This window comes from Bacillus rossius, chromosome 1, assembly GCF_032445375.1.
Source record: "Bacillus rossius redtenbacheri isolate Brsri chromosome 1, Brsri_v3, whole genome shotgun sequence".
Taxonomy (NCBI): domain Eukaryota; kingdom Metazoa; phylum Arthropoda; class Insecta; order Phasmatodea; family Bacillidae; genus Bacillus; species Bacillus rossius.
Window position 1 is genome coordinate 281,973,567 of NC_086330.1, and position 14,131 is coordinate 281,987,697.

Sequence of the window (14,131 nt, forward strand, 5' to 3'; positions counted from 1 at the left end):
AAATTTCATTTAATAAAAAAGGATAGTTTATACATTTGTGTGAATGATGGAGCCTGGCATTCCAGGCAGTAGCAAAAGTGAACCAGGTGTGTCTTCTGCACCTATTTGGAAGTTCTTTAAGAAATTACCATATAACAAGGTGTAATGTACTTTGTGCCCTTCTGTCCTGAAAACGGAATATGGTTCCACAACAGGTATGCACAGACACTTAACACAACATCCGAAGGCAAAAAATGAGTTGGCCATTCTTCAGGAAAAAACACAACTTTCAAATTATCAAACAGAAGTGAGAAAAAGTCAGTTAAATCAGATGTACCAACAAATCAGCCCAATCTAGCTAATTTTGTCACCTGGGGTATTGACCACCCCAAGCAAAAGGCTGTAACCAGTCCAACTGTTTACAGTTATACTATTATTATTATTATTATTATTATTATTATTATTATTATTATTATTATTATTATTGTAACATTGAGTTATCTTGGCATACCAGCAACAGGGGTTGCCAGTGAACGGGTTTTTTTTCTAGTGCTGGCAATATTGTGAGTGCCAAATGAGAAAAATTAACAAGTGAACATGTTGAAGAGTTGGTGTTTCTTCATGAAACTTTAAAGTAGAGTAGGACACAAGATGTTTGTATTTATTACAATTTGTAGTTTTGTGTCTTTCCTTTTTTGTGATTTGGACTATAAATTTGGATGGTTTATTAAAAAAAAGACTTTAAAGTACGCACATTTTAAAAGTAAATATAATTTTCTGTGCATCAAGCTAAGAGACAATTTACTGCTCTAGCTCCCGATCCCGATCCCGAAAATCTAATGTATTTCCCGACCGAATCCCGTCTCGAAGTAAAAATGCTATTCCCGTCCACCTCTACTAAATATTAAAGCACATAAATTGTATAACATAAACACAAATTGAATGCATGCATACTCTAATACATATTCATTAATCCACAGCAATATCTCTTGCATTATCAATTCGTAATTGATGAAATATTCTACATTGTTAAAAGTTCTATTTACAAACTTATCTTGAAGGTTTTTGTTGTACTGAGAGAACCGACTGTTTGTGCGTATTAATAATAGACGTTCGTAACTTAATTCCGGTAGGCAAAGGGTTTTTTTTTTTTTTTTTCAGACATGCTGTTTCTTTGCGACAAAGGAGGTAATTTTAGGTGTAATTTAAGATACACTCAAACGTATTTTTATGGAAGCGTTAGGAGTTTTGGAAATCATTTCTGTAAAATTACACAAATTGTAGTTTTATTTAAAAATAACTTTACCAAAATGTAAATATACTCAACCTTTATATTAGTAATCGTCCCTTTTTTTTTTACAGTGTATGCAGAGTAATTTGTTAAAACAAAAAATTAAATTAAGTGCAGTTGAAAACAAATAAACATTGAGTGTATGTATTTAGGAATATTTTAAAAGACATTTCCCCCTTTTAAAGGATTTTTTTTCCCCTTATTACTGTCTCAGTTATAATGATAATAGCCTAATTGGAGGAGTACTTACACACTAACTTAGACTAAGGTAGCCACAGACACCTTAGTCAGAGGTGGGACCCAAACCCATGATCTATGCTGCGTTATGGAACAAGCACTGTACAAAATTATGTAATTAAATTTCCTACTCCATTATGTTTTGGACGTTAGCACTGGTGGTGTCGTCATGATTGCCTTGACATTCAGATGGCACACAGGCAGAAGTTTCCATCTGTGTAGCAGCAGCAGGACCATCATCTGTTAAACTGGAAGATGTCCTATATGATTAATTGATAATATTAGCACTATTGTACAGTTATTAAAAAAACGGTACAAGATAATATGTAAGTTAAAACAAAATTTAAATATTATATCTGTTGCAAAAAAATCAATAGAATATGCTAAAAACAAAACATAATTACTAAATTATACTAAAATTTTAATAAAATATTTTTCTGGATAGTTTGAACATTACCTAATGTAAATTATGGTAAACTTGGTGATGGTTGGAGACCCAAGGCAACGACTGGCAAGTAATAGATAGATGAACACTTATAAGTAATGAAGTGATCTACACGAGTGGTTTGAAGGACGTGCGTTGATTGTGCCTTCACAGTACTGACCGAGTGCGCTAAGATTGTGTGAACACAGCATTGTTGACGTCAAACCCATCCGACGTGACGTACTAATTACGTCACGCCCGACGCAGTCCCCGCGTCGGCCAGGGATCCCCGAAGCTGACCGGTTCCACGAGAGGACAAAGGACTGGGGCAGCCTCCCTAGTCGCCAGTTGCCCGGGTGTAGCCAAGTTGACCTTGGCCCCGCACGCTGACAGCCCTGGCTGACCCTCCTTACAGACGATCTTGGTATGGTCAGCATCGCTGCTGTCACGGTAGCAGCCCTCTACCTGGGCACTGATGGAGGAAGCCATCCATCAGGTCGCAGTCCAGCACGCCCGCAGTCATACCTGTGTGACAGCTGTATGCATACCTGCCAACTTGTTAGGAGTGCAAGCAGTAAGATTTCCAAATTAACAAATCTATAGCGTAAATCAGGCGCGATGTTTAAAATAAGAGATTCCGAAAACATGTGTTTATTTTGCATTGATAACAACATGTCTCTACCCAAAATACGAAAGTTAAATAACAAGTTAATGTAATTTATTAAAACTTAACAGCTCGAATGCAAAATAAATGATTTAATACACATGTACACAAGTTAATGTATATATATATATTCTTACCGCGATAGGCCTTTATAGTAAGTCCTTTAATTTATTCCCTTTGAAGCACAAATCATAAAATTAAGTTCACTTTAGAGCATGTCATTACTATCAGTTCAGAAAAAAATATCACTTCTTGCCAATGTAGTTCAATTTGCCAATTATGAGTTAATGTTAATATGTACACAAAACTGCCACACAAACACACAGTGTAGGAAAAAAACAGTAACTTATTCCCTGCGACCACTTGACTGTGCACTGGAATTCTGCAGATACTGCACAGTAGCATGTTTAGCTCTTTTTAAAAAATCATCACTAAAAACTTGTTTGTAACAAACTGGTGAGCTTCCACTCTTCAAAATGGTTATATCCTGCACTGTTCTGTTGCTCATCGATGACCTAAATTCTGTTCGGTTTTTTTTTGTAATACTGAACATTCTCTCACACTCCGCATTGCTATGGGGAATCAAAAGTATCGACAAAACAGTTTCTGAAATTCTGTCATATTTTAATTTTCCATCAACAGTGAGCATATTTCCTACTTCAGTCCAGATAGTATCAATTCTCTCTTTCTTATTTATTACAACAGTGAGATCTTCAACTTGCAATGCTGCAAACTGCCTATGCAGTTCATCCATTGCACCATCCATGCTTTCACCATCTCTGACTGGCAGTATGAAAGGAAACAAATCAATGAAATATTTCAGATTTGCAAATTTCGCATCACTGATGTCACTTATTTTTGCTACTTGAGCATTGACAAGAACTTCACTCTTCATGGGAAACTTATGGACAACATAATCACATGCTGAGGTAAAATATTTTCTGACAGCTGAAAAAAAATTTTTTTTCTCCTCATCTGACAACAAACTAACAATTCTCTCAGCCTGACATCCAATCATTAACTCACTGTCACACTTTTGATTGGCTGCACAATGGTAATCAACTTCCAACAACGCCACACCTTTCACAGCACTACCACAAACAAAATGCAATAGGACATTTCTCAGAAAATCTTGCAGGAGATCTAACAATACATGTATGTGTGGACTTGAAGACTGAAGTGTTACATTTAGTTTATCAAAGACAGGTAAAACATTCAGCAAAAATAAACAGAATGCCTTGTTTAGTGAGGAAGATAAAAACATGAAAAGTTTCTCTTCACGACTCAGGGCAGGAGTGCCACTCTTCAACATTGCACTGTCACTCTTTAAAACAGAACTACAATATTCCTTTTTTTGTTTTTTCACATCAGAAGGGTTGTCCTCTTTCTTTCTTTTACCGGTACTAGCACTACTTTTAGTAGTTCTGCTGGATGGCCCTTGCTGTTTTTTTGGGATCTTGTATGATGATAATGTGCCTGGCTGTTTCTGAGAACTCCCTGTAACCTCATCTTTGAAAAAACTTACAAGAGATTCCCACTGTTCAATAATCCTAGCTAGGCTTCTTCCCAAAGACAGCCATCTCGTACACACATGTTTCAGGATCTTATGAGCTTCTTTATCATGGAGACCTTGAAAGTCACGCAGCCTTTCCTTTCTTTTGGAGCTTTTTTCCAAAAAGTAATAAATGTCTACAAGTATTTCTTCCACCCTCACTGGCAAACTTGCAGAAGCCTTTTCTGCAGCCAAATTAATTAAGTGGCACAGACAACCTATGCCTACTAAATTTGGCTGCTTTTCTTTTAATACAGAAATAACACCATTTTTTACTCCAACCATAACTGCTGCATTATCACAGCCAAAACCTATACAATTATGAATTGGCACATTCATACTTTCAAGTTCTGATAGCACTAACTGCCCAATATTTTTACCGGTAGAAGCACCTTCCAATGAAGGTATGGCCAAAACACGACTAGTTACTAACCTGCAGTCAGGGTTGTAATAAGTTACCACGAGAGGATATAACTTATTACTTGTGTCATTGCTTCCATCAGTAGCTAGTGTATATGGGCCACTTTGCAAGCACTTTACTACTGAAGTAGTAGTATTGGAAGCCATTTCTTTTACTATTGCTGCAGTTTTAGTGCGCCCACAGCCGTACATTTTTGCGATATCAGACCCTGGGAACATTTTTCGAAACAAATGCCCGGCGTGGTCGGCGACGCTGAATGGAAGGTTATGTTCCACTAAAAAGCTTGTAAAATAACATTCCGCCCTAATCACATCACTGTCACTGTTACGGTTCACGGAAAAGAAACTACTGATTTTTTTGTTTTCTTCTGCAAGCTTCGCGTTATTTGCATGTTTCAAGCTCTTGACGTGATAGGAAATATCGTGCTTGCCGCCATGGGAAACATTAATGTCGCAACGACAAACACTACAAAACGCAAAATTAGAGCCTTTTTCACTCTTAGTAATGAAAGGAAATAGTTCTGAGTAAGATGACCAAAACACTTGTCCATATTGTTTTTTACTACTCGTAGCCATTATGAAATCATATTATTTTACGTTTCGTACAAGCGCTAATATATAAAATATTTACCGCACTCGTACATAAACGGTTTAATTCGTTATCACTCGTCTCCAGCCAACCGTCTGTGTACCAACAAAACTCACAAAAATTACTTTCATGACTCTTCCGCACAAAAGATTCGCAAGATCAGTTGCCATCCAGCTTGCTGTGTACCAACGAAACTTACAAAAATTACTTTCTTTTCGGAACGATTTTTCTCTGACTCCTTTATTCTCATATTATCGCGGACGCGGACGCCATGTTGTTAAACAATAACAAATGCTTTTCAAACGGTACATTTACATGGGCACTAAAATATTATACTGCATTTTTGAATGGACAAAAATCGTAAGATGTTCCGGATTTCCGTACAATCGTAATATGAATTATTTTCCGTACAAATTACGGGAAAATCGTACAAGTTGGCAGATATGTGTATGGTATGCAATTGTTACCGTCACTGTGTGCACATTCCCGTCACCAGCCAATCGTAATTACACTCACCTCTGCTATGTGTTGTGCCCGTGTTTCCACCACTCTATCCCGGCGACGAACGAGACCAGAGACGTGAAAAGCACGGGAATATAAGGAGAGACGCGCAGGGTGTGAGGTCGACTTCTTCCTACCAGCAACTGCCGACTACATGCATCGCGCGCCACGCGCAGTGTCATTTGCGCGCCAACTCCCTCCACTTTCTCCCCCCTCGCCCGGAACTTGATCAACGGTCGAGCTAAATTTAGACTCGCCGACCACCTGCTATAGAAAGAGACATTCGCCGAGGCGGAGCGCGGAATAAAGACAGCTAGAGAAATTGTGACAACTTGTGTGCATGTATAGTAGCCCAAAGCTTATCACGATCCCTCGGGACAGCCTCTGTACGATAACATGATTTTCGTCCAGATTTTATTTATTTATTATTATGAAATGAAATGTTTACGATATATTACTATGAGGATTGTTATGTAAGAGTAAATATTATATTGTTAAATGTTTTCTACGATATAAGCCAAGAACAATCTGAACTCTTTATTATATACATCTACAATAGCAATTACTGTATTTCCCAACGACCTAGAAATACATAGACTGCTAATAGGACGCCATATTTGATTCCAATTGAAACTCAATGTAATGATGTTGGTTATGATGGACTTTGACAGTTGAGGGGGCAAAACAAAGCGGTACCCTCCATCCCAAAGCAAGGAAAGCATGGCGAAGTGACTGTAATTTTATGAAACGAACGTGAATTTGTGGTTTATTGTGGTCCGAGCGATATGTTTATCTCCTCCAAGCTTTATCTTGAAGATATTCTTTAGCAGTTTTGTTGTAACAGCTAAGATCAAGAGGCTACGAAGCGTCGATATGCCGAATTCGTGTGTTGCCTACAATTGTACGAACAGAGTTTTACGTATCTGGAATATTGTTTTACAAGTAAGTAGTATAGTTACTCATATACGATACACAGTTATTAATCAAAATTAGTGGGTTTAAGTGTATGTTATGTAATGAAGATCCGGATGCTAACCAAATAAATACAAAAAAAAAATACCCGTACAGTGAGGGGTTAATGGCACATACAGGTGTAACCTTACCAGATATTGTAACGAATTAGTTTTGATTTGAAAAATTGTATTACTGATACCGTCAATTTATTAGTAAAGCGATGGTATGACAAGGCCAATTTTCAGAATGTGGCCATGTGTATATATTTTAGGCCTACTGCAACTATGGAAACCATGTATCCATGTAGGCCTTTGATTTCGGGCATTGAATGCGCTGACCTGCAGTTGGAGATATTGTCAAGGACTGTAAATTCCTACTGATGTAATGACTGAAATAATTTGTTTTTTAAAGTTCTCTTGTTTGTGGGTTTAACTTGTAACCAGTATACAAGTTAAACAATTATGAAAACTGGTAATCGCCAATGCACCTGTGTGTGTGAAATGCCTTTTATATTAGTATGTTTTAACTGCACAGATGTTGTAAAATAGACCACATAAGACACAGTCTCGTGGAAAATAAAACAAAACTTTATTATCTAAACAAACATTCTTTGTTACATAGACACAGACACAAATACTAAGGGTTCTGCGACATGAATGCAGGTAGCAGCAGCTTTTAGAGCCAAAGTTAATATAATTACATGCCATGTAGAATTATGTAGAATTTTGTACTTTCAGGTTTCCTACCTGCCCAGATTTGAAGAAACTATGGGTACATGCAGTGCGAAGACAAAATTGGATGCCATCTGTTGACAGCAAGCTTTGTTCTCAGCATTTTAAGGCTACATGTTTCAAGTAAGTTTAGCAATAGGCCTACAATTATTATTAATAATATTTAGGGGGGGAATTCACAGGAAAACTGTAGTATGCGATGTTGAACATAAACATAATGTATAGGGCCATGAAAATTTCGCGAAAAGATCCTGAGAGTAGCTGGAAGTTAAAACACTGTAGCATCGTCTGTGTTTCGTGATTGGGTGAGTTACTTTGAGGTGCATGTCGATTGTTACAACAACCAATTACACTAATTCAGTGTGGAAGCAAACGCGTCCTTAGTGGCTCGTGCAAACAAGGCGACGGCCGCCAATCACAAGGAAGAAACCGTTGGTGCGGGTATACCTTGTTGCAGTCAAGTACGCGTTCCGATTTTTTCGCGAAAATTTCCTGCCCCTAATAATGTATACTACACTGTAGCCGGGGGGGGGGGGGGGGGGGAATTTGTATATGCCAATACTGTTTAACGAATTGTTTGTTACAGTGTTACATCCAGGTTGTTAAGCAACATTGTGAACCGAACTAAAGAAATGAACAGTAACATTGCACCACATGGAAACATACACTAGCTTACATGTTTTGCTAACAACTGCATATTTTCTAAAGTAATTCTGCAGTGCTCAGCTATTCAGATATTTTTTCCCTGTCTTATTTGCCATATATGCTTGTAGACATGTGCTAATGCACAGACCACAAGGATAATTCATGTATCCTTTATATTCACAAAGTACTAATGCATCCACATAAAGAACCAACTAGTATAGCCCCAAGTGATTTACCTTAGTGTGCCTTTACAGCATGAATGTCCCATGTGTTTTAAAATTGTCTGTAATTAGTTACATAATTTTCATCCCTAGAATCTTCGACACACATACTGTATAAGGTTGTACATAATTCATATATTTGCCTCTCGAAGTAACGCCTTTATTCTTTCAAGGAAAACTGCTCGAACTATCAAAATAGGTCTGTTCAATACTTTTCTTCCATAAGAGTGCATGTTACTCAAAAAACATAATTCGTTTTACTATAAGTTAAGCCCTAAAAGATAGTTGACTACCATTTTAAGAATCTACGCTGTTGAAACTGATTTACAGTTAAGATGCGTCTAAATATAAATGAATTTCATTCAATTAAATTTTGAATAATATTTTGAGGTTAAATCATGAAAATTAAATTTAAAAACATTCCTAAGTAGGTGCTACCAACATTTCTGTTTCACAAAATAAAATTTATTAAGATAAGAAATGAACTGTTTCAGTTCTAATGCTATTTAATTAAGAAACAATGTAATGTTTTCTAGTATTAAAGAGTTTATTTACCCTGACGTCGTCCGACCGAAGGCCACCCTAAAGCCCTACCTGCAACCGCCAGTATTTAACCCCGCTAACGGAATGCGCCCCTAGCCATGGCCCACCCGAGTCAGGCGAACCACCAGCAGCCAAGGTAGAACCCGGCCCCATAATAAACAGACCGACATTACAGCCGACCACGTTGCTAAAACACACACAGAATATTAAACAATATTACGTATAAATTAAAAGTTGATTAACGAAAGTGCGACGTAGGAGTGCCCGGGCACTCACGTGTGTAAAGGTGTCGATACGTGTGTGAGTGTCCCCCTGGCGGCCTTCTGCCTAGATTAGTTAATTAACCCATGTGACATAATTATTAACCCCTTGTGTTTCGTTATTACCCCCCACCGGAGCAGTCCGGCGAGAGACGAACAGTCTCTGGTGTGACGTATAATTTAAAGGACATAATTCGTAAACATACTAACTCTAAATTGTAGAAGGGATGAGTAATGTTAATTTAGCCTTAATAATTAATGTAGGAATTTAGCACCCTTAAAATCTCTTATTAAAATGTCACATTAGAAAATAACGTAATGAGGTCAACCCTGGCGCGAGGGACACCGAGCCTCGGCCGGACGCCATGACATCACGCCAGTACAGCGCGACTCGTGGACCGGGGCGGACGCACGTCCCACGGAGAGACATCATCCATTGTCTGCATTGAACTCACTTCTGGTAACTATAGTCACTTCCTCGAAACCTCTTTTTACTAATCTCTCCGTGCGTACCCGGTCCAATTTTCGGTCCAGGACTTAATCCGGCCGCATAACTTTTAAAACCCCCTGCACCACACTTGGTCTGCGGGGTAGTTTCAGTATACGGCACGGGCCGCCTCCCGAACCACAGAACTTGAACTAAAACCAGTCGCCCCGGCGCTGACACCACCCCGTAAGGGAATTTGGACGAATTTAGCTGCGCTCCGCGCTCCACTACAGTGGACGCGAACACCGCATCGAGACATTGATATACGGGATTGGCCGCCTCCAATCGCCCTCACCCCTCTTTTGGGTAATCAGGCTCAGAGCCGCCTAGTGCCACGCTAATACGTAACATTTAGTAATTTTGTGCGACGCCTTGAACCTGGAACATTTTTTAGTAAACTTGTGCGACGCGCCACCACGTAACATTCAGTAAACTTGTGCAACGCAACATCACGTAACATTTTGTAAACTTGTGCCACACCTTATTACGTAACTTTTCAGACTAACTTTGTGTAATTGTGTAACTTCTGTATTGTTTGACGTCACCCTCTGTACGATGTGGTGTGTAATCAACGGTATTAAACCAAACCCACAGTCGCATGAATAAATGACGTACGTCATTTGTTGCACTACTTCAGTGCCTAATCAATTAACCATACGACTCCCAACCACCGCCAAGTAGGGAATTCCTCATATCCCACGCAACACCGCCGACGGTCCTAGTGGGCCACGCAGGGCAACGGACCCCACGACCTACCTATTGACTAGAAACAGAGCTAGTCTGGCGCCCACCCGGAAACACTGCATCGACAACAGCCATTCCCGCTAGGAGCCACACCGGGACTCGAGCCCGAGACCCCGGACGACGGCAACCCTTTTAACATAATTTAAGACTACATTGCTTAATAAATGTGTTTATGCCATGACTTGTACTAGCGCATTATGGTGGCCCGAGGTAAACTAGCCTTTCAAGCTTCTCATTTTTCTTTCAATAGTTGCTAACAAGCAAAATGGCAGAATATAAACACTGAGGGCTATGGCATCGTCGGAATTAAACACACAATGAAAGAAGCAATTAGCTATTCTTGGCATTATTAATTCTTTGCTTAGTTAATAATTTGTGGGATTGTATTTAATGCTACACATACAATATATAATGGTTGACATTGTCCGTGCACAGAAATAAAACGCAATATATTTTTGTTTATTGTATATGCAAGTGAAAAATGGCATGGTTAAGCCGCAAACCGGATAAACCACACCCGGATAATCAGAATCTACTGTATTTAACTTTTATGTTAAGCAGTTTCTTAATGTTGTTAATATAAAAACATTTTTTTTAATTTACAGTGTCTTTGGTGACCGCAAGTATTTGAAGGAAACAGCAGTTCCAACAATATTCAATTTTCCAGCTCATCTCATGAAAACAACAAAACCTCGTTCTACAACAAAGAAAAGGAATCACTCCCCAGATGTTATTCCAGCTAGTACAAAGAGGCAGAGAACATGTAGGGAAGTAGGTTCTAAGGATCAAGAGTACCATGTTGGCAAGCATTGTCTGGGCACAACTGAAAATATAGAAGCAACTGACTTGGTACAGGCTTCCATACAAGAGAACTGTTCAACAAGTAGAGAAGATGTATCTTCTGTTACTCCACCAACCACTTCTACAATAGATAAATGTCCAGAAAATGCAAGTGTGCTCGAGTCTCATGAAATGAATACAATAAGTGAGAATTCATTAGCACCATGTCATAGCAAACCACAGAATTCAAAAAATCTCAAACACAAAAATTTAGACCATGATTACTGCTTGCCAAGTCCTATAAAAATGTACAAACAGTTGTGTGCGTACAGAGAAAGAAACAAAATCTTAACAAAGAAAGTTAAGGTTACTAAAATGAAAAGCAAAATACAGATTAAGAAGTTGAATAACTTGCAAGATGCTTTGACAGGACTCAGAAAACACCTTTCTGAGTCAGATTCCGTCATACTGAGTGAAGATTTTGGTGATGTCATCAAGGAGCTAATTACTTCAAAGAAATTGTTGGCCTACTCTGACGAAGTAAAAAAGTTTGCTACTACTTTGCAGTTCTATTCAGACAAAGCATACAAGTACATAAGGAAGTACTTACCTTTGCCTCATCCCAGTACTATTTGTAATTGGGCATCAAAATTGGATGGTGGGCCAGGATTCACACAACAGTGTTTTGGCTATCTAGCTTCTTTGCCAGAGCCCAAGAATGTGTGCTTAGTCATGGATGAAATGGCCTTAAAACATCAAATTGATTTTGATGGTAAGCAGTCTGTAGGTTTTTGTGATCTTGGCCATGGATTTCTTGAACATGACAATGTCCCAGAAGCTAGGGAAGCACTAGTTTTCATGGTTGTGGCCATGAACGTAAGTTGGAAGCTTCCGATTGGCTACAGTTTTGTGAATGGTTTGAACCACAGTGTCAAGACTAACCTTGTCATCCAGTACATAAAAAACCTGTATTCTGTTGGTGTCACTTGTGTAGCAGTCACGTTTGATGGTGCACCTACAAATATTGCAATGATGAAAGAGTTGGGAATAGAGTTAGATGATTCTGGTGTTCCTAAGAACTGCTTTTTCCAACATCCGTGTGAGAAAAACTTGAAAGTTAGATGCTTTTTGGATATTTTCCACATGTTAAAACTTATCAGGAATTTTTTGGGGGAGTATAAGATTTTGATATATGATAGCGTCCAAGGTCCAAAACCAATTGACTGGAAGTATTTCACCATGCTTCATAAATTACAGTCAGAAGAAGGAATGCATGCAGCGAATAAGTTTGGTAGACAGCATATTGAATGGCAACGTCAAAAAATTGACGTCGTCCGGGCCTGCGGCCCCTTTGAGCCCGATACGACACCGCCCAACCACCATCTATATTCAAACCTCCCGCTCGTGCGTGCGTGTGTGCGTGTGTGTCTAGCCCGGCAAGAGGGCGCTTAGCTGCAGTGCGCCGCACCCCTAATTTGCTACGTTTTAATATTATTTGTAAACCCTTTTTGTTTTCATCCATCTTCGCCCCAGTGCTGTGTAGTTTACTTGTGTTTCTTTAATTTAAATAAGTTACCTTAAATAACTATAGACGTTGCCCGGGCGGACCCGAACAGGCACGGACTTGGACGAGGATAGGAATGCTTTTATATGAATTATCATTAAATAAGTAAATAGTAACAAACTTTCCATTGTCAGTAATTTTTTATATATTTTTAATGTTTATCTGTAATTTACTCAACTTTCGCCGGGGCACGGAGTCGTAGAATATAGTAACGGTAATTGTGTTGGCGCGAAGGGCGCCATGTTGCCACCTGCGAGCGATGAGCTCACCCCAGTCGATCTTCATCACTGACCGAGAGCAGACGCGCCAGCACCCCGGGGACTTCAACCTTTGTTCTGCACTGACCAAGTAATTCTGTCTCGTTAAGTATTTCTGAATCTCTTTCGCTCGTCATCCTCGGGGCAGCTCTCGGCCAGCGGGCTGTTTAATTAATTAATTGTCTCAGTCGAGTTTTTTCATCACCGTGTAATAAGTATACTTTGCAGCATGGCCACGTGTGTGGACCATGCCTTCACCTAAACCGATTCGTGCCTCAGGCTTTTTAACCGTGTAATGTGTAACGTGTAACGGGCGTGTAAAGAGACGTGTTAGTGAAATTAAATCTGGAGAATAAATATAAAGTGAGTACTTATTTAATCACGTGGTGAGTGAGTCTAGGAGTGTGGCGTGCCCGACGCCTAGAGCGGGCCAGGTCTGGGTAGCTAGGATAGAAAGGGCTGGTAACTCGTCCCCACTTGGGCTACGTCACGCCCTGAGTGAGAGACTCCGCCGGGTCCACGTGCCCTTCCACGTGGTGGCGCCCATAGTTAACATCTCGAAATCACCGGCAATGCGCGATCAGCCCTCAAATGGCGCCCAACGTGGGGCGAGTTACATCTTCCGCGAAAACCAGACCTGTACGAGCGTGTGAGATAGGCGGTTGTTACGCGGAGCGCGCGGAACTAAAGTTCGCGCTGGAACTATTGTTCGCGCGGAGCGCATAGCGGGACTCTGGCGCGCCAGCCACGTGATCAGCCAAGCGCACGCTTCCAGGAATCCGCGCACAAACAACGGACTCCGAGCGCAGTAAGTAACACAGTGCTGATGTGTTCGTGAGGACTGTTCGTGTGCAGAGTACCACGTGCGTAGACATGTATCCGTATCCGGACGAGTGTATCGGGTGTTACTTTCCCCGCCCGAGTTGGGACTTGCATGGCAGGACCGCCGCCGGATACGAGTGTGGCTACTGTACGGAGTACCGCATACACGGCGTGACGAAATGTGGAGCTAGGTCGTGTCCCGGAGGTAGTAGCGAGGGATACCGCTGCCAGGAATGTGCCGGCCTGTGGCATCGTGGCTGTATCGGCGAACGTGAATGGACCGTACTGCGCAAGTTTTTTACCTTCACGTGCGCACGGTGCACTGCCTACCTAGCCACCCAGGCGCAGTACGAGGCAGAGACGCTGGAAAATCCTCCACGACACGCCTCGACGCTTCCCGAAACGCCGACGCCGCTCACGCCGACACCGACTCCGATCACGCCGACACCACTCACGCCGAAAAAGA